This window comes from Cherax quadricarinatus, chromosome 96, assembly GCF_038502225.1.
Source record: "Cherax quadricarinatus isolate ZL_2023a chromosome 96, ASM3850222v1, whole genome shotgun sequence".
Classification (NCBI taxonomy): domain Eukaryota; kingdom Metazoa; phylum Arthropoda; class Malacostraca; order Decapoda; family Parastacidae; genus Cherax; species Cherax quadricarinatus.
The window spans coordinates 7379963-7405499 of NC_091387.1; the positions used below are offsets into that span (position 1 = coordinate 7379963).

At 44.8% G+C, this 25537-nt stretch overlaps 1 protein-coding gene across 4 annotated transcripts in view; it reads left to right on the top strand.

The window, feature by feature from the left end:
- The window catches only part of LOC128701759 (uncharacterized), a 108439-nt gene that overhangs the window by 48436 nt on the left and 34466 nt on the right, over positions 1-25537 (top strand). The window contains exon 1 of one of the 4 annotated variants that reach the window (XM_053795677.2): positions 6282-6779. The exons of the other annotated variants lie outside the window; for them this stretch is intronic. The gene's annotated coding sequence lies outside the window, so the exon portion shown is untranslated. Of the gene's footprint in view, positions 1-6281; positions 6780-25537 lie in introns of those variants that run through there. 4 annotated transcript variants of the gene reach the window in all.

The following is a 25537-nucleotide window of genomic DNA, read 5'->3' on the forward strand; positions in this document are numbered from 1 at the left end:
AGTTACCTACTGGTCCATGCTAGGCAGGTACAAGTTACCTACTGGTCCATGCTAGGCAGGTACAAGTTACCTACTGGTCCATGCTAGGCAGGTACAAGTTACATACTGGCCCATGCTAGGCAGGTACAAGTTACCTACTGGCCCATGCTAGGCAGGTACAAGTTACCTACTGGTCCATGCTAGGCAGGTACAAGTTACCTACTGGCCCATGCTAGGCAGGTTCAAGTTACCTACTGGTCCATGCTAGGCAGGTACAAGTTGCCTACTGGTCCATGCTAGGCAGGTACAAGTTACCTACTGGCCCATGCTAGGCAGGTTCAAGCTACCTACTGGTCCATGCTTGGCAGGTACAAGTTACCTACTGGTCCATGCTAGGCAGGTTCAAGTTACATACTGGCCCATGCTAGGCAGGTACAAGTTACCTACTGGCCTATGCTAGGCAGGTACAAATTACCTACTGGTCCATGCTAGGCAGGTACAAGTTACATACTGGCCCATGCTAGGCAGGTTCAAGTTACATACTGGTCCATGCTAGGCAGGTACAAGTTACCTACTGGTCCATGCTAGGCAGGTACAAGTTACATACTGGCCCATGCTAGGCAGGTTCAAGTTACCTACTGGTCCATGCTAGGCAGGTACAAGTTACCTACTGGTCCATGTTAGGCAGGTACAAGTTACCTACTGGTCCATGCTAGGCAGGTTCAAGTTACCTACTGGTCCATGCTAGGCAGGTACAAGTTACCTACTGGTCCATGCTAGGCAGGTACAAGTTACCTACTGGTCCATGCTAGGCAGGTACAAGTTGCCTACTGGTCCATGCTAGGCAGGTACAAGTTACCTACTGGTCCATGCTAGGCAGGTACAAGTTACCTACTGGTCCATGCTAGGCAGGTACAAGTTACCTACTGGTCCATGCTAGGCAGGTACAAGTTACCTACTGGTCCATGCTAGGCAGGTACAAGTTACCTACTGGTCCATGCTAGGCATGTACAAGTTACCTACTGGTCCATGCTAGGCAGGTACAAGTTACCTACTGGTCCATGCTAGGCAGGTACAAGTTACCTACTGGTCCATGCTAGGCAGGTACAAGTTACCTACTGGTCCATGCTAGGCAGGTACAAGTTGCCTACTGGTCCATGCTAGGCAGGTACAAGTTACCTACTGGTTCATGCTAGGCAGGTACAAGTTACCTACTGGTCCATGCTAGGCAGGTACAAGTTGCCTACTGGTCCATGCTAGGCAGGTACAAGTTACCTACTGGTCCATGCTAGGCAGGTACAAGTTGCCTACTGGCCCATGCTAGGCAGGTACAAGTTACCTACTGGTCCATGTTAGGTAGGTACAAGTTGCCTACTGGCCCATGCTAGGCAGGTACAAGTTACCTACTGGCCCATGCTAGGCAGGTACAAGTTACCTACTGGCCCATGCTAGGCAGGTACAAGTTACTTACTGGTCCATGTTAGGCAGGTACAAGTTACCTACTGGTCCATGTTAGGCAGGTACAAGTTAGCTACTGGCCCATGCTAGGCAGGTACAAGTTACCTACTGGTCTATGCTAGGCAGGTACAAGTTACCTACTGGTCCATGCTAGGCAGGTACAAGTTACCTACTGGTCCATGCTAGGCAGGTTCAAGCTACCTACTGGCCCATGCTAGGCAGGTACAAGTTACCTACTGGTCCATGTTAGACAGGTTCAAGTTACCTACTGGCCCATGCTAGGCAGGTACAAGTTACCTACTGGTCCATGCTAGGCAGGTACAAGTTGCCTACTGGCCCATGCTAGGCAGGTACAAGTTACCTACTGGTCCATGCTAGGCAGGTACAAGTTACTTCCTGGTCCATGTTAGGCAGGTACAAGTTGCCTACTGGTCCATGTTAGGCAGGTACAAGTTACCTACTGGCCCATGCTAGGCAGGTACAAGTTACCTACTGGCCCATGCTAGGCAGGTACAAGTTACCTACTGGCCCATGCTAGGCAGGTACAAGTTACCTACTGGCCCATGCTAGGCAGGTACAAGTTACCTACTGGCCCATGCTAGGCAGGTAAAAGTTACCTACTGGTCCATGCTAGGCAGGTTCAAGTTACCTACTGGTCCATGCTAGGCAGGTACAAGTTACCTACTGGCCCATGCTGGGCAGGTACAAGTTACCTACTGGCCCATGCTAGGCAGGTTCAAGTTACATACTGGCCCATGCTAGGCAGGTACAAGTTACCTACTGGTCCATGCTAGGCAGGTTCAAGTTACCTACTGGTCCATGCTAGGCAGGTTCAAGTTACATACTGGCCCATGCTAGGCAGGTACAAGTTACCTACTGGTCCATGCTAGGCAGGTACAAGTTACCTACTGGCCCATGCTAGGCAGGTACAAGTTACCTACTGGTCCATGCTAGGCAGGTTCAAGTTACCTACTGGTCCATGCTAGGCAGGTTCAAGTTACCTACTGGTCCATGCTAGGCAGGTTCAAGTTACCTACTGGTCCATGCTAGGCAGGTTCAAGTTACCTACTGGTCCATGCTAGGCAGCTACAAGTTACCTACTGGTCCATGCTAGGCAGGTTCAGGTTACCTACTGGTCCATGCTAGGCAGGTACAAGTTACCTACTGGTCCATGCTAGACAGGTTCAAGTTACCTACTGGCCCATGCTAGGCAGGTACAAGTTACCTACTGGTCCATGCTAGGCAGGTACAAGTTACCTACTGGTTCATGCTAGGCACGTCCCAGTTACCTACTGGCCCATGCTAGGCAGGTTCAAGTTACCTACTGGCCCATGCTAGGCAGGCACAAGTTACCTACTGGTTCATGCTAGGCAGGTTCAAGTTACCTACTGGTCCATGCTAGGCAGGTTCAAGTTACCTACCGGCCCATGCTAGGCAGGTAAAAGTTACCTACTGGTCCATGCTAGGCAGGCACAAGTTACCTACCGGCCCATGCTAGGCAGGTAAAAGTTACCTACTGGTCCATGCTAGGCAGGTTCAAGTTGCCTACTGGCCCATGCAAGACAGGTTCAAGTCACCTACTGGCCTAAGCTAGGCAGGTCCAAGTCACCTACTGGCCTAAGCTAGGCAGGTCCAAGTCACCTACTGGCCTAAGCTAGGCAGGTCCAAGTCACCTACTGGCCTAAGCTAGTCAGGTCCAAGTCACCTACTGGCCTAAGCTAGGCAGGTCCAAGTCACCTACTGGCCTAAGCTAGTCAGGTCCAAGTCACCTACTGGCCTAAGCTAGTCAGGTTCAAGTCACCTACTGGCCTAAGCTAGGCAGGTCCAAGTCACCTGCTGGCCTAAGCTAGGCAGGTCCAAGTCACCTGCTGGCCTAAGCTAGGCAGGTCCAAGTCACCTACTGGCCTAAGCTAGTCAGGTCCAAGTCACCTACTGGCCTAAGTTAGGCAGGTCCAAGTCACCTACTGGCCTAAGCTAGTCAGGTCCAAGTCACCTACTGGCCTAAGCTAGGCAGGTCCAAGTCACCTACTGGCCTAAGCTAGGCAGGTCCAAGTCACCTTCTGGCCTAAGCTAGGCAGGTCCAAGTCACCTTCTGGCCTAAGCTAGGCAGGTCCAAGTCACCTACTGGCATAAGCTAGTCAGGTCCAAGTCACCTACTGGCCTAAGCTAGTCAGGTCCAAGTCACCTACTGGCCTAAGCTAGTCAGGTCCAAGTCACCTGCTGGACTAAGCTAGGCAGGTCCAAGTCACCTACTGGCCTAAGCTAGGCAGGTCCAAGTCACCTACTGGCCTAAGCTAGGCAGGTCCAAGTCACCTACTGGCCTAAGCTAGTCAGGTCCAAGTCACCTACTGGCCTAAGCTAGTCAGGTCCAAGTCACCTACTGGCCTAAGCTAGTCAGGTCCAAGTCACCTACTGGCCTAAGCTAGTCAGGTCCAAATCACCTACTGGCCTAAGCTAGTCAGGTCCAAGTCACCTACTGGCCTAAGCTAGTCAGGTCCAAGTCACCTACTGGCCTAAGCTAGTCAGGTCCAAGTCACCTACTGGCCTAAGTTAGTCAGGTCCAAAGTCACCTACTGTATAGAAAGTTGCTTGTTATGCTGAGCATTTCCCGCAAATTATGTCAGTTTTGTCCCAGGATGCCACCCACACCAGTCCACTAACACCCAGGATGCCACCCACACCAGTCCACTAACACCCAGGATGCCACCCACACCAGTCCACTAACACCCAGGATGCCACCCACACCAGTCCACTAACACCCAGGATGCCACCCACACCAGTCCACTAACACCCAGGATGCGACCCACACCAGTCCACTAACACCCAGGATGCCACCCACACCAGTCCACTAACACCCAGGATGCCACCCACACCAGTCCACTAACACCCAGGATGCCACCCACACCAGTCCACTAACACCCAGGTACCCATTTTATTGATGGGTGAACATAGACAACCAGTGCATAGAAATATTGCCCAGTGTTTCAACCCTTGCTGGGAATCAATCCCAGACACTCACCTTGTGAATGAGAGCTTTTGCCTTTAGGCCACGGGCCACCGTGGAGAAGTGTCACGAGCGGTGTTCCACAGGGGTCAGTGTTGGGCCCTTTCTTGTTCACAACAGTAAATTTACCGATGACAACAGTGTTTGCAATAAAGCGAATAGAATTCTTGGCATCATAGCAAGAAGTATAACAGGAGTTTACCTGGAGTTTACCTGGAGATTACCTGGAGAGCGTTCCGGGGGTCAACGCCCCCGCGGCCTGGTCTGTGACCAGATTATTCTTCGGATTTATATATCTTTGGTTATACTGCACAGTTCTGGTCACCGTATTACAGAATGGATACAAATGCTCTGGAAAACGTACAAAGGAGGATTACGAAGTTGATCCCATGTATCAGAAACCTTCCCTATAAGGATAGACTGAGGCCCTGAATCTGTACTCTCTAGAAAGACGTGGTATTAGGGGGATATGATTGCGGTGTATAAATGGAAAACAAGAATAAATAAAGGGGATGTAAATGGGATAAAAAAAATATCTAAGACAGGACTCGCAGCAATGGTTTTGAGTTGAAAAAAATATATATAGATTTAGAAAGGATATAGGAAAGCACTGGTTTGGTAATAGAGTTGTGGATGAGTGGAACAAACTCCCGAGTACCGTTATTGAAGCTAGAACCTTGTGTAAATTTAAAAATAGGTTAGATAAATACATGAATGAGTGTGAGATGGACCTGACTAGCTTGTGCTACTTCCTTCTTATGTAGATGTGGCTTGGACCTGACCAGCTTAGGCCAGTAGCATGGGCCAGTGACTTGGACCTATCTAGCAGGGCCAGTAGGCCTGGTGTAGTGCTCATTCTTTCCTGTGTTCTTAAATCCACGGGTGGTGGTAGTGATGGTGATAGTTTGTGATAGTGGTGGCAGTGGTGATAGTGGTTTGTGATAGTAGTAGTAGTGGTGATAGTGGTGGGGAAGAACAACAATCTTACCTCCCTGGCCAGCCAACCAGTCAGCCAGTCAGTCGTCTTACCCAGGTGCCTGTGTGTCTACCAAGGCGGACACCCACCCAACACCCCCTTAAACCCCCCACCTACCCTGTAAACCCCCCACCTCCCAGCTGGCTGCCCACCTGCCCACCTCGCAATCAGGTCCCGGTCACAGGAACGTGCTATACTCACCTTCCTTAAGGCTCATCCATCCATTCACCCACGACTGAAAACTGACCCCTCACGACGCATGCTATTAATGACTCTCTCTCTCCTAGTCAGTGAATATTACTAAGCTGCCACCTGCCTTCTGATGCAGAAATACTAGTGTTGTTTGGTGTTGGTTAGGAGCTAGTCACCTTAGTCTGGCTCCTAGTTCGTGTTGCTGATCCTAGGTTCTTGTGCTCGTGTTTGCTGGAGTGTGACTTTGAAATACAGAAACTGGTGTTATAAATAGGTTGTGTGTGTGTGTGTGTGTGTGTGTGTGTGTGTGTGTGTGATCGCACGCGCGTGTGTTCATGTGTGTGCGACAGGGAGTGGGCAGGCTTTTAGTACCCTGAGGGTATATTTGAGTGTGGGTGACGCATGTACACACACACACACACACACACACACACACACACACACACACACACACAGATGAGTCATAAGGATGTTAGGAGAGCGATGTAGTGGAGGTAGGATCCATACATAGCTTCAAGAAGTCGTTCGATAAAGCTCTTGGAGCAGGGAGAGAGCGTGGCCCTAGTATCGACCAGCGAAGAGGCGGGGCCAGGAGCTGTGAACCTACCCCTGCAGCTACAAACAGGTGAACACACACACACACACACACACACACACACAGACCCAACATACCTGAGTGAGCTGCCACAGTGTAGGCAAACATCTGGGCTGTGTGGAGTTCCTCTGGGATGCTCGCTTGTCACCTCCGCTATTTCCCCCTTCTAAATAGAGCTATTCCGTTTTTTTCCGTTTTTTAACTAAAATATATCGTGCAATACGCTCTATAAATATCCCAGTGAACTTAAATATCAGAGATTAGATAACAAATCTCCAGGAAATTCTTTATAAAGTGTTCGGTGGAAGCGTATACACTGTACGGTATGAAATCTAACCTGTGCTCTGCTTAATGTGTTTAGAAAATTAAACCAGACTTCAGAATTCTGTGATTTTAACTTTGATCTGTGGTTTAGATCTGTGATATTAAAGCTAAATGATGTTTTAGAGATCTGTGATCGCCTTGGATTCACAACTTCAACACTGACGTGTACCTCTGAAAGATCAGTGACTTCAGGACCCACCTACACCGTAGTGAACCTAGACAGTGTGTTACTGCCATCAACTTAGGTGTTGGTAAGTGTGTTACTGCCATCAACTTAGGTGTTGGTAAGTGTGTTACTGCCATCAACTTAGGTGTTGGTAAGTGTGTTACTGCCATCAACTTAGGTGTTGGTAAGTGTGTTACTGCCATCAACTTAGGTGTTGGTAAGTGTGTTACTGCCATCAACTTAGGTGTTGGTAAGTGTGTTACTGCCATCAACTTAGGTGTTGGTAAGTGTGTTACTGCCATCAACTTAGGTGTTGGTAAGTGTGTTACTGCCATCAACTTAGGTGTTGGTAAGTGTGTTACTGCCATCAACTTAGGTGTTGGTAAGTGTGTTACTGCCATCAACTTAGGTGTTAGTAAGTGTGTTACTGCCACGAACTTAGGTGTTGGTGTGTTACTGCCATCAACTTAGGTGTTAGTAAGTGTGTTACTGCCATCAACTTAGGTGTTGGTAAGTGTGTTACTGCCATCAACTTAGGTGTTGGTAAGTGTGTTACTGCCATCAACTTAGGTGTTAGTAAGTGTGTTACTGCCACGAACTTAGGTGTTGGTAAGTGTGTTACTGCCACGAACTTAGGTGTTGGTAAGTGTGTTACTGCCACGAACTTAGGTGTTGGTAAGTGTGTTACTGCCATCAACTTAGGTGTTGGTAAGTGTGTTACTGCCATCAACTTAGGTGTTAGTAAGTGTGTTACTGCCACGAACTTAGGTGTTGGTAAGTATTTCGGATTAATCTAGGTTCCCTACACATACGCTGCTATGTATGATGATCTATGTAACTGTTTGTGTATACCTGAATAAACTTACTCTCTCGTGCCTGTGAATGAATGGGGTAACTCCATATTTTAGATCTCAAAATGGGTACTTACCTATTTTAGATCTCAAAATGGGTATTTCCCTGTTTTATATATGGGTACTTCCCTATTTTAGATCTCAAAATGGGTACTTCCTTATTTTAGATCTGAAAAAATGGGTACTTCCCTATTTCAGATCTCAGAAAATGGGTACTTCCCTATTTTAGATCTCAAATGGGAAATCATTCTCAGTGTCCCTTGACGCTATTGAAAGGCTCATGATACTAGGAATTGGAGCTACCAATGTGTATCAGATGATCCTAGAAAATAACTTGTGTGGAAGGATCATTTACGTGTAAAACTCTACGTATTATTTACACCTTTGTGCAAGACGGTTTTAAGACAAACATTTATATACTGGCTGTTGTAAACGCTGTTTACATGGCTGTTTACATTGTTTACATGGCTGTTTACATAGCTGTTTACATGGCTGTTTACATTGTTTACATGGCTGTTTACATTGTTTACATGGCTGTTTACATTGTTTACATGGCTGTTTACATGGCTGTTTATATTGTTTACATGGCTGTTTACATTGTTTACATGGCTGTTTATATTGTTTACATGGCTGTTTACATTGTTTACATGGCTGTTTACATTGTTTACATGACTGTTTACATGGCTGTTTACATTGTTTACATGGCTGTTTATATTGTTTACATGGCTGTTTACATTGTTTACATGGCTGTTTATATTGTTTACATGGCTGTTTACATTGTTTACATGGCTGTTTACATTGTTTACATGGCTGTTTACATTGTTTACATGGCTGTTTATATTGTTTACATGGCTGTTTACATTGTTTACATGGCTGTTTACATTGTTTACATGGCTGTTTACATTGTTTACATGGCTGTTTACATTGTTTACATGGCTCTTTACATTGTTTAAATGGCTGTTTACATTGTTTACATGGCTGTTTATATTGTTTACATGGCTGTTTACATTGTTTACATGGCTGTTTACATTGTTTACATGGCTGTTTACATTGTTTACATGGCTGTTTACATTGTTTACATGGCTGTTTACATTGTTTACATGGCTGTTTACATTGTTTACATGGCTGTTTATATTGTTTACATGGCTGTTTACATTGTTTACATGGCTGTTTACATTGTTTACATGGCTGTTTACATTGTTTACATGGCTGTTTACATTGTTTACATGGCTGTTTACATGGCTGTTTACATGACTGTTTACATGGCTGTTTACATGATGGCTGTTTACATGGCTGTTTACATGGCTGTTTACATTGTTTACATGATGACTGTTTACATGGCTGTTTACATGGCTGTTTACATGGCTGTTTACATGACTGTTTACATGGCTGTTTACATTGTTTACATGGCTGTTTACATGGCTGTTTACATTGTTTACGTGGCTGTTTACATTGTTTACATGGCTGTTTACATTGTTTACATGGCTGTTTACATGGCTGTTTACATGGCTGTTTACATGACTGTTTACATGGCTGTTTACATGATGGCTGTTTACATGGCTGTTTACATGGCTGTTTACATGACTGTTTACATGGCTGTTTACATGGCTGTTTACATGGCTGTTTACATGACTGTTTACATGGATGTTTACATGGCTGTTTACATGATGGCTGTTTACATGGCTGTTTACATGACTGTTTACATGGCTGTTTACATGGCTGTTTACATGGCTGTTTACATGGCTGTTTATATGGCTGTTTACATGGCTGTTTACATGGCTGTTTACATTGTTTACATGACTGTTTACATGGCTGTTTACATGGCTGTTTACATGGCTGTTTACATGACTGTTTACATGGCTGTTTACATGGCTGTTTACATTGTTTACATGATGACTGTTTACATGGCTGTTTACATGGCTGTTTACATGGCTGTTTACATTTTTTACATGGCTGTTTACATGGCTGTTTACATTGTTTACATGGCTGTTTACATTGTTTACGTGGCTGTTTACATTGTTTACATGGCTGTTTACATGGCTGTTTACATTGTTTACATGGCTGTTTACATGGCTGTTTACATGACTGTTTACATTGTTTACATGATGACTGTTTACATGGCTGTTTACATGGCTGTTTACATGGCTGTTTACATGGTTGTTTACATGGCTGTTTACATGACTGTTTACATGGCTGTTTACATGGCTGTTTACATGGCTGTTTACATGACTGTTTACATGGCTGTTTACATGGCTGTTTACATTGTTTACATGATGACTGTTTACATGGCTGTTTACATGGCTGTTTACATGGCTGTTTACATGACTGTGTACATGGCTGTTTACATGGCTGTTTACATGGCTGTGTACATGGCTGTTTACATGGCTGTTTACATGGCTGTTTACATGGCTGTTTACATGGCTGTTTACATGGCTGTTTATATGGTTGTTTACATGACTGTTTACATGGCTGTTTACATGGCTGTTTATATGGCTGTTTACATGACTGTTTACATGACTGTTTACATGGCTGTTTACATGACTGTTTATATGGCTGTTTATATGACTGTTTACATGACTGTTTGAACATTAAAATGGTATAAAATACCGACAGGTTGTTAGGTAAGACACATATGCAACTGTTAGGTATCTTTATTTCGAAACGTTTCGCCTACACAGTAGGCTTCTTCAGTCAAGTACAGAAAAGTTGATAGAAGCAGAAGATACTTGAAGACGATGTAATCAGTCCATCACCCTTAAAGTTTTGAGGTGGTCAGTCCCTCAGTCTGGAGAAGAGCATTGTTCCAGAGTCTGAAATAATATGAAGTTGAAGTGACAGGATGGAGCCTTTTATAGTGCCAGGAGGTGAGACGTAGGTTGCGTTGGGAGGGCAGGTCCCTCTCAAACCCAGCCGTTCTCACTAGTAGAGATTGTCGAAGTTGATGGCCTGTACCAAGATACCCTTGTGTTGGTACAGACCATCAACTTCGACAATCTCTACTAGTGAGAGCGGCTGGGTTTGAGAGGGACCTGACGTCTCAACATCTGAGTTCTTAACTCTCCTAGTGACCTACGTCTCACCTCCTGGCACTATAAAAGGCTCCATCCTGTCACTTCAACTTCATATTGTTTCAGACTCTGGAACAATGCTCTTCTCCAGACTGAGGGACTGACCACCTCAAAACTTTAAGGGTGATGGACTGATTACATCGTCTTCAAGTATCTTCTGCTTCTATCAACTTTTCTGTACTTGACTGAAGAAGCCTACTGTGTAGGCGAAACGTTTCGAAATAAAGATACCTAACTGTTGCATATGTGTCTTACATGACTGTTTACATGGCTGTTTACATTGTTTACATGACTGTTTACATGGCTGTTTACATGGCTGTTTACATGACTGTTTACATGGCTGTTTACATGGCTGTTTACATTGTTTACATGGCTGTTTACATGACTACATGGCTATTTACATGGCTGTTTACATGGCTGTTTACATGGCTGTTTATATGGCTGTTTACATGGCTGTTTACATGATGGCTGTTTACATGGCTGTTTATATGGCTGTTTACATGACTGTTTACATGACTGTTTACATGGCTGTTTACATGGTTGTTTACATGGCTGTTTACATGACTGTTTACATGGCTGTTTACATGACTGTTTACATGGCTGTTTACATGGCTGTTTACATGGCTGTTTATATGGCTGTTTATATGGCTGTTTATATGACTGTTTACATGGCTGTTTACATTGTTTACATGGCTGTTTACATGGCTGTTTACATGGCTGTTTACATGGCTGTTTATATGGCTGTTTACATGACTGTTTACATGGCTGTTTACATGATGGCTGTTTACATGGCTGTTTATATGGCTGTTTACATGACTGTTTACATGGCTGTTTACATGACTGTTTACATGGCTGTTTACATTGTTTACATGACTGGTTACATGGCTGTTTACATGGCTGTTTACATGACTGTTTACATGGCTGTTTACATTGTTTACATGACTGGTTACATGGCTGTTTACATGGCTGTTTACATGACTGTTTACATGACTGTTTACATGGCTGTTTACATTGTTTACATGACTGGTTACATGGCTGTTTACATGGCTGTTTACATGACTGTTTACATGGCTGTTTACATTCTTTACATGGCTGTTTACATGGCTGTTTACATGGCTGTTTACATGACTGTTTACATGGCTGTTTACATGACTGTTTACATGGCTGTTTACATGACTGTTTACATGGCTGTTTACATGACTGTTTACATGGCTGTTTACATGACTGTTTATATGGCTGTTTACATGGCTGTTTACATTGTTTACATGACTTTAAATGACTGTTTACATGGCTGTTTACATGGCTGTTTACATGACTGCTTACATGACTGTTTACATGGCTGTTTACATGGCTGTTTACATGACTGTTTACATGCCTGTTTACATGGCTGTTTACATGACTGTTTACATGGCTGTTTACATGACTGTTTTCATGGCTGTTTACATGGCTGTTTACATGGCTGTTTACATGGCTGTTTACATTGTTTACATGGCTGTTTACATGACTGTTTACATGGCTATTTACATGGCTGTTTACATGGCTGTTTACATGGCTGTTTACATGACTGTTTACATGGCTGTTTACATGGCTGTTTTCATGACTGTTTACATGACTGTTTACATGGCTGTTTACATGGCTGTTTACATGACTGTTTACATGGCTGTTTACATTGTTTACATGGCTGTTTACATGACTGTTTACATGGCTATTTACATGGCTGTTTACATGGCTGTTTACATGGCTGTTTACATGACTGTTTACATGACTGTTTACATTGTTTACATGGCTGTTTACATTGTTTACATGGCTGTTTATATGGCTGTTTACATGGCTGTTTACATGATGGCTGTTTACATGGCTGTTTATATGGCTGTTTACATGACTGTTTACATGACTGTTTACATGGCTGTTTATATGGCTGTTTATATGGCTGTTTACATGACTGTTTACATGAATGTTTAAATGGCTGTTTACATGGTTGTTTACATGGCTGTTTACATGACTGTTTACATGGCTGTTTACATGACTGTTTACATTGTTTACATGGCTGTTTACATGGCTGTTTACATGGCTGTTTATATGGCTGTTTATATGGCTGTTTACATGACTGTTTACATGGCTGTTTACATTGTTTACATGGCTGTTTACATGGCTGTTTATATGGCTGTTTACATGACTGTTTACATGGCTGTTTACATGATGGCTGTTTACATGACTGTTTACATGACTGTTTACATGGCTGTTTACATGGCTGTTTACATGGCTGTTTACATGACTGTTTATATGGCTGTTTACATGACTGTTTACATAGCTGTTTACATTGTTTACATGGCTGTTTACATGGCTGTTTACATGGCTGTTTACATGTCTGTTTATATGGCTGTTTACATGACTGTTTACATGACTGTTTACATGGCTGTTTACATGACTGTTTACATGGCTGTTTACATTGTTTACATGACTGTTTAAATGACTGTTTACATGACTGTTTACATGGCTGTTTACATTGTTTACATGGCTGTTTACATGGCTGTTTACATGGCTGTTTACATGGCTGTTTATATGGCTGTTTACATGACTGTTTACATGACTGTTTACATGGCTGTTTTCATGACTGTTTACATGGCTGTTTACATTGTTTACATGACTGTTTACATGACTGTTTACATGGCTGTTTACATTGTTTACATGGCTGTTTACAAGATGACTGTGTTTACATGTTCTTACACCATAGTCGTGTCCACCACACCATAACCGTGTCCACCACACCATAACCGTGTCCACCACACCATAACCGTGTCCACACCATAACCGTGTCCACAACACCATAACCGTGTCCACCACACCATAACCGTGTCCACACCATAACCGTGTCCACACCATAACCGTGTCCACCACACCTTAACCGTGTCCACCACACCATAACCGTGTCCACACCATAACTGTGTCCACACCATAACCATGTCCACCACACCATAACCGTGTCCACCACACCATAACCGTGTCCACCACACCTTAACCGTGTCCACACCTTAACCGTGTCCACCACACCATAGTCGTGTCCACCACACCATAGTCGTGTCCACCACACCATAGGCGTGTCCACCACACCATAGTCGTGTCCACCACACCTTAACCGTGTCCACCACACCATAACCGTGTCCACCACACCATAACCGTGTCCACCACACCATAACCGTGTTCACACCATAACCGTGTCCACCACACCATAACCGTGTCCACCACACCATAACCGTGTCCACACCTTAACCGTGTCCACCACACCATAGTCGTGTCCACCACACCATAGTCGTGTCCACCACACCATAGTCGTGTCCACCACACCATAGTCGTGTCCACCACACCATAGTCGTGTCCACACCATAGTCGTGTCCACCACACCATAGTCGTGTCCACAACACCATAGTCGTGTCCACAACACCATACTCGTGTCCACCACACCATAGTCGTGTCCACCACACCATAGTCGTGTCCACAACACCATAGTCGTGTCCACAACACCATAGTCGTGTCCACAACACCATACTCGTGTCCACCACACCATAGTCGTGTCCACACCATAGTCGTGTCCCCCACACCATAGTCGTGTCCACCACACCATAGTCGTGTCCACCACACCATAGTCGTGTCCACCACACCATACTCGTGTCCACACCATAGTCGTGTCCACCACACCATAGTCGTGTCCACCACACCATAGTCGTGTCCACCACGCCATAGTCGTGTCCACCACGCCATAGTCGTGTCCACCACACCATACTCGTGTCCACCACACCATAGTCGTGTCCACCACACCATAGTCGTGTCCACAACACCATACTCGTGTCCACCACACCATAGTCGTGTCCACCACACCATAGTCGTGTCCACCACACCATAGTCGTGTCCACCACACCATAGTCGTGTCCACCACACCATACTCGTGTCCACCACGCCATAGTCGTGTCCACCACGCCATAGTCGTGTCCACCACCTCATAGTCGTGTCCACCACACCATAGTCGTGTCCACAACACCATACTCGTGTCCACCACACCATAGTCGTGTCCACAACACCATACTCGTGTCCACCACACCATAGTCGTGTCCACCACACCATAGTCGTGTCCACCATAGCCTCGTAGAGAGCCTCAACAACCTGCTTCACACCTTCCCCCGCCCCCCATGTCCCACCATTGGAAATGACATCACCACCATGTCCGCCACTATAGCCATGACATCACTCCTCAGAGCATTCCATTACCATGATTTCAACATCATGGTGGGCGTTCCCATGACCACAAATATCGATATGGGTCCAATTTTAAAAATTAAAAAAGGAATTTGTCCTGCCTGGCATGGGCCAGTAGGCCTCCCGCAGTGCTCCTTCTCTTATGACGTCACAGGCATAGCTGCTGTAGCTGCACCTAGGTAATTACAAAGTAGGTTATTACAAAATAGGTAATTGATAATAGGTTAGATTAGGTTAGGCTAGGTTAGGTTATGCTAGGTCAGGTTATACTAGGTTAGGTTATGCTAGGTCAGGTTATACTAGGTTAGGTTATGCTAGGTCAGGTTATACTAGGTCAGGTTATGCTAGGTCAGGTTATACTAGGTCAGGTTATACTAGGTCAGGTTATACTAGGTCAGGTTATGCTAGGTCAGGTTATGCTAGGTCAGGTTATGCTAGGCTAGGTTATGCTAGGTTAGGTTAGGCTAGGCTAGGTTAGGTTAGGCTAGGCTAGGTTAGGCTATGCTAGGTTAGGCTAGGTTAGGTTATGCTAGGTTAGGCTAGGCTAGGTTAGGTTAGGCTAGGTTAGGTTAGGCTAGGTTAGGTTATGCTAGGTTAGGTTAGGCTAGGTTAGGTTATGCTAGGTTAGGCTAGGCTAGGTTAGGCTAGGCTAGGTTAGGTTATGCTAGGTTAGGCTAGGCTAGGTTAGGTTAGGCTAGGTTAGGTTATGCTAGGTTAGGTTAGGCTAGGCTAGGTTAGGTTATGCTAGGTTAGGTTAGGCTAGGTTAGGTTAGGCTAGGTTATGCTAGGCTAGGCTAGGTTAGGCTATGCTAGGTTAAGTTAGGCTAGGTTAGGTTAGGCTAGGTTAGGTTATGCTAGGTTAGGTTAGGCTAGGTTAGGTTATGCTAGGCTAGGCTAGGTTATGCTAGGTTAGGTTATGCTAGGCTAGGCTAGTTTATGCTAGGTTAGGCTAGGCTAGGTTAGGTTATGCTAGGTTAGGCTAGGCTAGGTTAGGTTATGCTAGGTTAGGCTAGGCTAGGTTAGGTTATGCTAGGTTAGGCTAGGTTAGGTTATGCTAGGCTAGGCTAGGTTAGGTTATGCTAGGTTAGGCTAGGCTAGGTTAGGTTAGGTTAGGTTAGGCTAGGCTAGGTTAGGTTATGCTAGGTTAGGCTAGGCTAGGTTAGGTTATGCTAGGTTAGCTTAGGTTAGGCTAGGCTAGGTTAGGTTATGCTAGGTTAGGCTAGGCTAGGTTAGGTTATGCTAGGTTAGGTTATGCTAGGCTAGGCTAGGTTAGGTTATGCTAGGTTAGGCTAGGCTAGGTTAGGTTATGCTAGGTTAGGTTAGGCTAGGTTAGGTTATGCTAGGTTAGGTTAGGCTAGGTTAGGTTATGCTAGGTTAGGTTAGGCTAGGTTAGGTTAGGCTAGGTTAGGTTATGCTAGGTTAGGTTATGCTTGGTTAGGTTATGCTAGGTTAGGTTAGGCTAGGCTAGGTTATGCTAGGTTAGGTTAGGCTAGGCTAGGTTAGGTTAGGCTAGGCTAGGTTAGGCTATGCTAGGTTAGGCTAGGTTAGGTTATGCTAGGTTAGGCTAGGCTAGGTTAGGTTAGGCTAGGTTAGGTTAGGCTAGGTTAGGTTATGCTAGGTTAGGTTAGGCTAGGTTAGGTTATGCTAGGTTAGGCTAGGCTAGGTTAGGCTAGGCTAGGTTAGGTTATGCTAGGTTAGGCTAGGCTAGGTTAGGTTAGGCTAGGTTAGGTTATGCTAGGTTAGGTTAGGCTAGGCTAGGTTAGGTTATGCTAGGTTAGGTTAGGCTAGGTTAGGTTAGGCTAGGTTAGGTTATGCTAGGCTAGGCTAGGTTAGGCTATGCTAGGTTAAGTTAGGCTAGGTTAGGTTAGGCTAGGTTAGGTTATGCTAGGTTAGGTTAGGCTAGGTTAGGTTATGCTAGGCTAGGCTAGGTTATGCTAGGTTAGGTTATGCTAGGCTAGGCTAGTTTATGCTAGGTTAGGCTAGGCTAGGTTAGGTTATGCTAGGTTAGGCTAGGCTAGGTTAGGTTATGCTAGGTTAGGCTAGGCTAGGTTAGGTTATGCTAGGTTAGGCTAGGTTAGGTTATGCTAGGCTAGGCTAGGTTAGGTTATGCTAGGTTAGGCTAGGCTAGGTTAGGTTAGGTTAGGTTAGGCTAGGCTAGGTTAGGTTATGCTAGGTTAGGCTAGGCTAGGTTAGGTTATGCTAGGTTAGGTTAGCTTAGGTTAGGCTAGGCTAGGTTAGGTTATGCTAGGTTAGGCTAGGCTAGGTTAGGTTATGCTAGGTTAGGTTATGCTAGGCTAGGCTAGGTTAGGTTATGCTAGGTTAGGCTAGGCTAGGTTAGGTTATGCTAGGTTAGGTTAGGCTAGGCTAGGTTAGGTTATGCTAGGTTAGGCTAGGCTAGGTTAGGTTATGCTAGGTTAGGTTAGCTTAGGTTAGGCTAGGCTAGGTTAGGTTATGCTAGGTTAGGCTAGGCTATGTTAGGTTAGGCTAGGTTAGGTTAGGCTAGGCTAACCTAACCTAACCTAGCCTAGCATAACCTAGCCTAACCTAACCTAACCTAGCCTAACCTAGCATAACCTAACCTAGCATAACCTTGTCAGATTCGCTGTGTGATTTTTTCCAATAACTTCATTTACACTCGCCACACGGACACTCAGCTTACAACACAAGGTACAACATGGATGGTAAAAGTCTGAGGTAACAAAACAGGAGTTATATGGAGACTTGTAGTAGGTGAAATGAAGTGAAAAAAATTATGTGTAGTGAAAAAAAAAACAAGAAAAAATTGTTATAATTGACCATCATTTTTAAACGGGTGGAGTGGTAAGCCAGTGAAAGGTCTCGGTCAGATGACCAAAAGCTCGTATTGTGGGTCATCATATGACTAAGACTCGTGTTAGGAAACACTTGTCCTGTTTCCTAACGAACCTTACCTAACCTAACCTTTATATAAAGTTATGCGAAGGCTTTATTTTGCCCACTGCCCGGGCAAGTGGTTGGCACTTAAAGATAAGATAAGATAAGATAAGATTTCGTTCGGATTTTTAACCCCGGAGGGTTAGCCACCCAGGATAACCCAAGAAAGTCAGTGCGTCATCGAGGACTGTCTAACTTATTTCCATTGGGGTCCTTAATCTTGTCCCCCAGGATGCGACCCACACCAGTCGACTAACACCCAGGTACCTATTTGCTGCTAGGTGAACAGGACAACAGGTGTAAGGAAACGTGTCGAATGTTTCCACCCGCCGGGAATCGAACCCGGGCCCTCCGTGTGTGAAGCGGGAGCTTTAGCCACCAGGCCACCGGGCCACGTAACTGTTTGTGTGGCCTTGATGGGGAAAAGTAGTAACATGGATATTTAACTCTCTCTCTCTCTCTTTTGTATAGGGTTTTACAAGGTAATATTAAGGCTTTTAGCTTTATTTACGAGCTAATAACCTATGTGACATGTCAAGATATCTTATTAATGAAAATAAGATACCAGATTTACTAAGCAAATTTCCTAAATTTGCTTGTAACAGATAAGTGAACTATAGATATGTAGATATAAATCCATATGTATTCCTGTTAACCCTTTGGGGCCTAGTTCCTAGGCCTTTTGTGTATCCATATGTTCTCGCGCTACCGTCCACAGGATGGATATGGGCGGCACAATAAACTACCCACTTCGGTGGCAAAATCTAAAAAATCTAATTTACAAGCTATGAGCTGTTACCCACATCAAATTTTTTCTTTCTTATATAGGGTTTTACAAGGTTAGGTTAAGGGTTCCTTTTTCTCATTCAATATACTATCCTTGCAATAAGATAAGATAAGATAAGATAAGATTTCGTTCGGATTTTTAACCCCGGAGGGTTAGCCACCCAGGATAACCCAAGAAAGTCAGTGCGTCATCGAGGACTGTCTAACTTATTTCCATTGGGGTCCTTAATCTTGTCCCCCAGGATGCGACCCACACCAGTCGACTAACACCCAGGTACCTATTTGCTGCTAGGTGAACAGGACAACAGGTGTAAGGAAACGTGTCATATGTTTCCACCCGCCGGGAATCGAACCCGGGCCCTCCATGTGTGAAGCGGGAGCTTTAGCCACCAGACCACCGGGCCACAGATATATATACATAGATATATATACATCCCTGTATACATATACATATACATAGATACTTCTTGATTTATATACACAGGTGTATATATTCTGAGATAACTCCTCCCTCTGTATATACACCGAGAAATAGAAATCTTTCATGTATACACTAAGAGAATATTGATTGGTTAATTGGGCTTCAAGTCTGTCTACCACACGGGGACAATTAAGGCTGCATGTCACTTGTTCACCACAAGTCGAGAATACTTTAATACCTGAAGTAAGGATTAATGTAAACCATGAGTGTATATACACTGGGAGACATCCACCTTTCAGTGTATATGCCCTTGTTCAAGGATCACACATTTTGTTGAATATACATTGTGAAATCATACAGGATATATACACTAAAAGGTGTATATCTGTGTATACACACTGATTGGTGTATATCTGTGTATACACACTGATTGGTGTATATCTGTGTATACACACTGATTGGTGTATATTTCTACATGTATATACACTGAAAGGTGTGTATTTCTGTGTATATACACTGAGAAGTGTATATTTCTCAGTGTATTATCAAAGAGGTGTATATTTCTCAGTGTATGTACACTGAGAGGTATATATATCTTAGTGTATATACACTCGTAGTTTACATTAATCACTATTTTAGGTATTAAGACATTCTTGAATAGTGGCGAACAGGTGGCATGCAGCCTCAATGACCCTCGTGTAGTAAATAGCCTTTAACCCTTAAGCTCTCTAAATGTAGATTTACGTTCACTTGCATAGCTCTCCGAACGTAGATCTACGTTCGGAGCGCTACGCGAGTGAACGTAGATCTAAATTAGGACAGTTTAAGGGTTAAACTCAATTAACCAACCATCCATGCTGTTTTCCATATCTAATTTAACTTATAATATATTTTTGGTTTCCAGAGGATGTAGTGTTTGATACAGGTCGGCCATCACTAATCCGGCATCACTGGGACCTGTAGTGTGCCGGATTAGTGAGTTTGCCGGATTACAGAGTGGTTAGGTTAGAATACACTTAACCCGTAAACGGTCCAAGCAGATCTACGTTCACATGTGTAGTGCTACAAAAGTAGATTACGTTTTTTTTACATATTTTCAAATATAAAAAAAAGTAGATCAAAGTTTTTTTACACATTTTCAAATGTAGAAAAACAAAAAGAAGATCTACTTTTTTTATATACTTTCAAATGTTGAAAAAACGTATATATACGTTTGGACCGTTTACGGGTTAATTAACCTATTATTACAGACACTTTCTGCTACATCTTCTCATTTTCATCAGTACTTTCTCCACCACTGGCTTGTTGCTGGGGATTTACAACCATCTGCACAATTTCCAAGTCAGTATAATGATGAAATTTGAAATTATGATAGCCGAAATTAGTGCCGGATTACTGACAGAACCAGATAACTGATTGCCAGATTAGTGATCGCCAACCTGTACTTCCATTAATTAATCATTCCGTTGTTCTACGACTGTAAGAATTTTTTTAAATATTCGTAGTGTTCAGTGCCAATTAAATGATGGATTAGACACTTGTGTTATATCTGAATATCTTTCAATTTTGTAGATGTTTTGCCACCGGTGGCCCGGTGGCCTGGTGGCTAAAGCTCCCGCTTCACACACGGAGGGCCCGGGTTCGATTCCCAGCAGGTGGAAACATTTTGACACGTTTCCTTACACCTGTTGTCCTGTTCACCTAGCAGCAAATAGGTACCTGGGTGTTAGTCGACTGGTGTGGGTCGCATCCTGGGGGACAAGATTAAGGACCCCAATGGAAATAAGTTAGACAGTCCTCGATGACGCACTGACTTTCTTGGGTTATCCTCGGTGGCTAACCCTCCGGGGTTAAATATCCGAACGAAATCCTATCCTATCCTATCCTATCTAATCAAGAACTTAATACAGTCACCCCTCTCATATACCTCTTCTACTGAATATAGTCGTACATTGATTTACGTGCAGCCAGAAGTAACAGCCTGGTTGATCAGGTGCTGATCCATCACGAGTCCTGATCATGGACTGGGCCACAGGAGTGTTGACCTCCGAAACACCCTCCAGGTAGTGATTTTTTAAATGCGATCGAAAAAGTCTTTAAAAGGAAACTGGACAAACATTTTCGCCAGATGCCAGATCAACCAGGCCATGATGGATATGCAGGTCAGCAGATCACCATCAGCAACAGCCTGGTTGATCAAGCTTTCACCAGATGAGCCTGGCCCATGGCCGGGCTCCTGGGGGTAGAAAAACTCTCAGAACTCATCAAAGGTATGTAGATGAGTTTTATGTTAGAGATGACAATCCTAATGAAATGAAGTCTGTAAAAGAAGCTTTTTGTGTGAGGGGCTTGGACTTCTAGCAAGTGTGTGTGTGTGTGTGTGTGTGTGTGTGTGTGTGTGTGTGTGTGTGTGTGTGTGTGTGTGTGTGTGTGTGTGTGTGTGTGTGTGTGTGTGTGTGAGTGTGTGTGTGTGTGTGTGTGTGTGTGTGTGTGTGTGTACTCACCTATTTGTGGTTGCAGGGGTCGAGTCCTAGCTCCTGGCCCCGCCTCTTCACCGGTTGCTACTAGACCCTCTCTCTCCCCGCTCCATGAGCTTTATCAAACCTCGTCTTAAAACTGTGTATGGTTCCTGCCTCCACTACGTCATTTTCTAGGCTATTCCACTGCCTTACAACTCTATGACTGAAGAAATACTTCCTACTATCTCTCTGACTCATTTGTGTCTTCAACTTCCAATTGTGGCCTCTTGTTTCTGTGTCCCCTCCCTGGAACATCCTGTCCTTGTCCACCTTGTCTATTCCACGCAGTATTTTATATGTCGTTATCATGTCTCCCCTGACCCTCCTGTCCTCCAGTGTCGTCAGGCCGATTTCCCTTAATCTTTCTTCATAGGACATTCCCCTTAGCTCTGGAACTAACCTTGTTGCAAACCTTTGTACTTTCTCTAGTTTCTTGACGTGCTTTATCAAGTGCGGGTTCCAAACAGGTGCTGCATACTCCAGTATGGGCCTGACATACACGGTGTACAGTGTCTTGAATGATTCCTTACTAAGGTGTCGGAATGCTGTTCTCAGGTTTGCCAGGCGCCCATATGCTGCAGCAGTTATCTGATTGATGTGTGCTTCCGGAGACATGCTCGGTGTTATACTCACCCCAAGATCTTTCTCCTTGAGTGAGGTTTGCAGTCTTTGGCCACCTAGCCTATACTCTGTCTGTGGTCTTCTGTGCCCTTCCCCTATCTTCATGACTTTGCATTTGGCAGGATTAAATTCGAGAAGCCATTTGCTGGACCAGGTGTCCAGTCTGTCCAGGTCTCTTTGAAGTCCTGCCTGGTCCTCATCAGATTTAATTCTCCTCATTAACTTCACATCATCTGCAAACAGGGACACTTCTGAGTCTAACCCTTCCGTCATGTCGTTCACATATACCAAAAATAGCACTGGTCCTAGGACCGACCCCTGTGGGACCCCGCTCGTCACAGGTGCCCACTGTGATACATCATTACGTACCATGACTCGTTGTTGCCTCCCTGTCAGGTATTCTCTGATCCATTGCAGTGCCCTTCCTGTTGTATGCGCCTGATGCTCTAGCTTCTGCACTAATCTCTTGTGAGGAACTGTGTCAAAGGCCTTCTTGCAGTCCAAGAAGATGCAATCAACCCACCCCTCTCTCTCTTGTCTTACTTCTGTTATTTTATCATAAAACTCCAGAAGGTTTGTGACACAGGATTTGCCTTCCGTGAATCCGTGCTGGTTGGCATTTATACTCCTGTTCCGTTCCAGGTGCTCCACCACTCTCCTCCTGATAATCTTCTCCATAATTTTGCATACTATACACGTCAATGACACAGGTCTATAGTTTAGTGCCTCTTTTCTGTCTCCTTTTTTGAAAATGGGAACTACATTTGCTGTCTTCCATACCTCAGGTAGTTGCCCAGTTTCCAGGGATGTGTTGAAGATTGTGGTAAGTGGTACGCACAACATATCTGCTCCCTCTCTAAGGACCCATGGAGAGATGTTGTCCGGTCCCATTGCCTTTGAGGTATCGATGTCCCTTAGCAGTTTCTTCACCTCCTCCTCATCTGTATGTATGTCGTCCAACACTTGTTGGTGTATTCCTTGTTGGTGTCCCCATCTGGTCTGTCCCCCCAGAGTCCTTCCTGTCTCTACTGTAAATACTTCCTTAAATCTCGTGTTGAGCTCCTCACATACCTCTTGATCGTTTCTTGTGAGTTCCCCACCTTCTTTCCTCAGCCTTATCACCTGGTCCTTGACTGTTGTCTTCTTCCTAATGTGGCTATACAGCAGTTTCGGGTCAGATTTGACTTTCGATGCTATGTCGTTTTCATACTGTCTCTGGGCCTCCCTCCTTATCTGCGCATACTCGTTTCTGGCTCTTCTACTAATCTCCTTGTTTTCCTGGGTCCTATGCCTCCTGTACCTTTTCCATTCTCTGTTGCACTTAGCTTTTGCCTCCCTACACCTTCGGGTAAACCAAGGACTCGTCTTGGTCTTCCTATTATTTCTGTTTCCCTTGGGAACAAAACTTTCCTCTGCCTCCTTGCACTTTGTTGCCACATATTCCATCATCTCGTTTACTGATTTTCCTACCATTTCTCTGTCCCACTGAACCTCCTGCAGGAAGTTTCTCATACCTGTGTAGTCCCCCCTTTTATAGTTTGGCCTGTCCCCTTCAGTTCCTGTTACCTTCTCCACTTGTAACTCTACTATATAGTCAAAACTCAGAACCACATGATCGCTAGCTCCAAGGGGCCTCTCGTAAGTGATGTCCTCGATGTCTGAACTGCTCAGGGTGAACACAAGATCCAGTCTTGCTGGCTCATCCTCCCCTCTCTCTCTGGTTGTGTCCCTGACATGTTGATGCATGAGGTTTTCAAGTACCACATCCATCATCTTTGCTCTCCATGTTTCGGGACCCCCATGTGGCTCCAGGTTTTCCCAGTCGATCTCCCTGTGGTTGAAATCGCCCATTACCAGTAACTTTGCTCTGCTCGAGTGAGCTCTTCTTGCCACCTCAGCCAGTGTGTCCACCATCACCCTGTTGTTTTCTTCGTACTCCTCTCTTGGCCTCCTGCAGTTCTGTGGTGGGTTATACATCACTCCAATGACTACTTTATGTTCTCCGGACTGAATTGTACCTACAATGTAGTCTCTTTCTCCAATCATGTCCATGCCTTCCATTTCCTCAAATCCCCATTGGTGTTTTATGAGCAGTGCAACCCCTCCTCCCCCTCTACTCCTTCTATCTTTCCTCAGGATCTGATATCCTGTTGGGAAGATTGTGTCTGTTATTATCTCAGCGAGTTTTGTTTCTGTGACTGCTATGATGTCTGGGGATTTTTCACTGATTCTTTCATTCCACTCCTCATGTTTATTCATTATTCCATCCGCATTTGTGTACCAACCTTTAGTTTCTTTTCTATCATTGTGGTCATGCAAGTATATTGGGGTTGGGGGAGGGAGAGCCTTGGTGGGGGCCTATATGGGGGCTGTGGTGTAGGTGGGGTATGTGTTGATGGGGGGTGGGGTCAGAATGCCCATAAGGGGACAGCTGTTGGGGTGAGGTTTGTGATATGGGGGTTGGTGGCAGAGGGAACAGTGAGTGGGTTGGAGTATAGGTTGCTCAGTTGCGTTGGGAGTGTCACGGGTGGGGTCTTTTGGTGGGAGATTCTGTGGGGTGTGTTTGCCCTTCCTCCTGTGTCTGGGTCCTGCTCATTTTCATTGCTTCTCGTTCCTCCTTGCGTCTCTGTACCCTCTCTTTCAGTGTAGTCCTTTCTTCTTGTGTTCTGTCGCGGTCGAGGTATACTCTCTGGTACCCCTCTTTGTCTCTCAGTCTTGCTTTCTCTTGCAGAATCCTGATTCGAACTGATTCTTCCTTGAAAGTTACTCTGACAGGCCGTATCCTTCCACTCGCAAACCACCCAATTCTCTGAAAATTTGTCACCTGGGTCATATTGCCCTCCCCTATTGTTTTCATGATGCCTTCAATCATTTTTTTCTCCTCCTGTTTTATTTCTTCAAAGTTGGCCCCCTTGGCTTCTTGGAGCCCGTACACAAAAACTGACCTCGCCCCTTCCTCCTCCCACTGAGTCTCCATCTGCTTCCTCTGAGGCATTTTGTTTCCTTCCATTGACCATGTTCTTGCCTTCAGTCCCTGTCATATCTGAAACATCTATTCTTAGTGGACTGTCTTTCCCTGGCCAGCTGTCCCTTGCTACTGCAGTTGGCTGTTAGAACCTCTGCATATAACAAACCTTCATTTTCTTCGACCTGTCGCTTGATCTTAGTGTGCTCATCGTCTTTTCCCTGGCCCCACGTTGGGTCTGATAGGTCCTTCGTGTGGCATGGTATGTCTCCGCTTGTTGCTTACCATCCCCTTGTCTGCGCCTGACTCTGAATTTCCATCATTGTCTTCAGACCTGTCGTTTGATCTCAGTGTGCTCGTCATCTTTTCCCTGGCCCCACGTGGGTCTGATAGGGCCTTCCTGTACGGCATGTCTCCGTTGTTGCTTACCATCCCTTGTCTGCGCCTG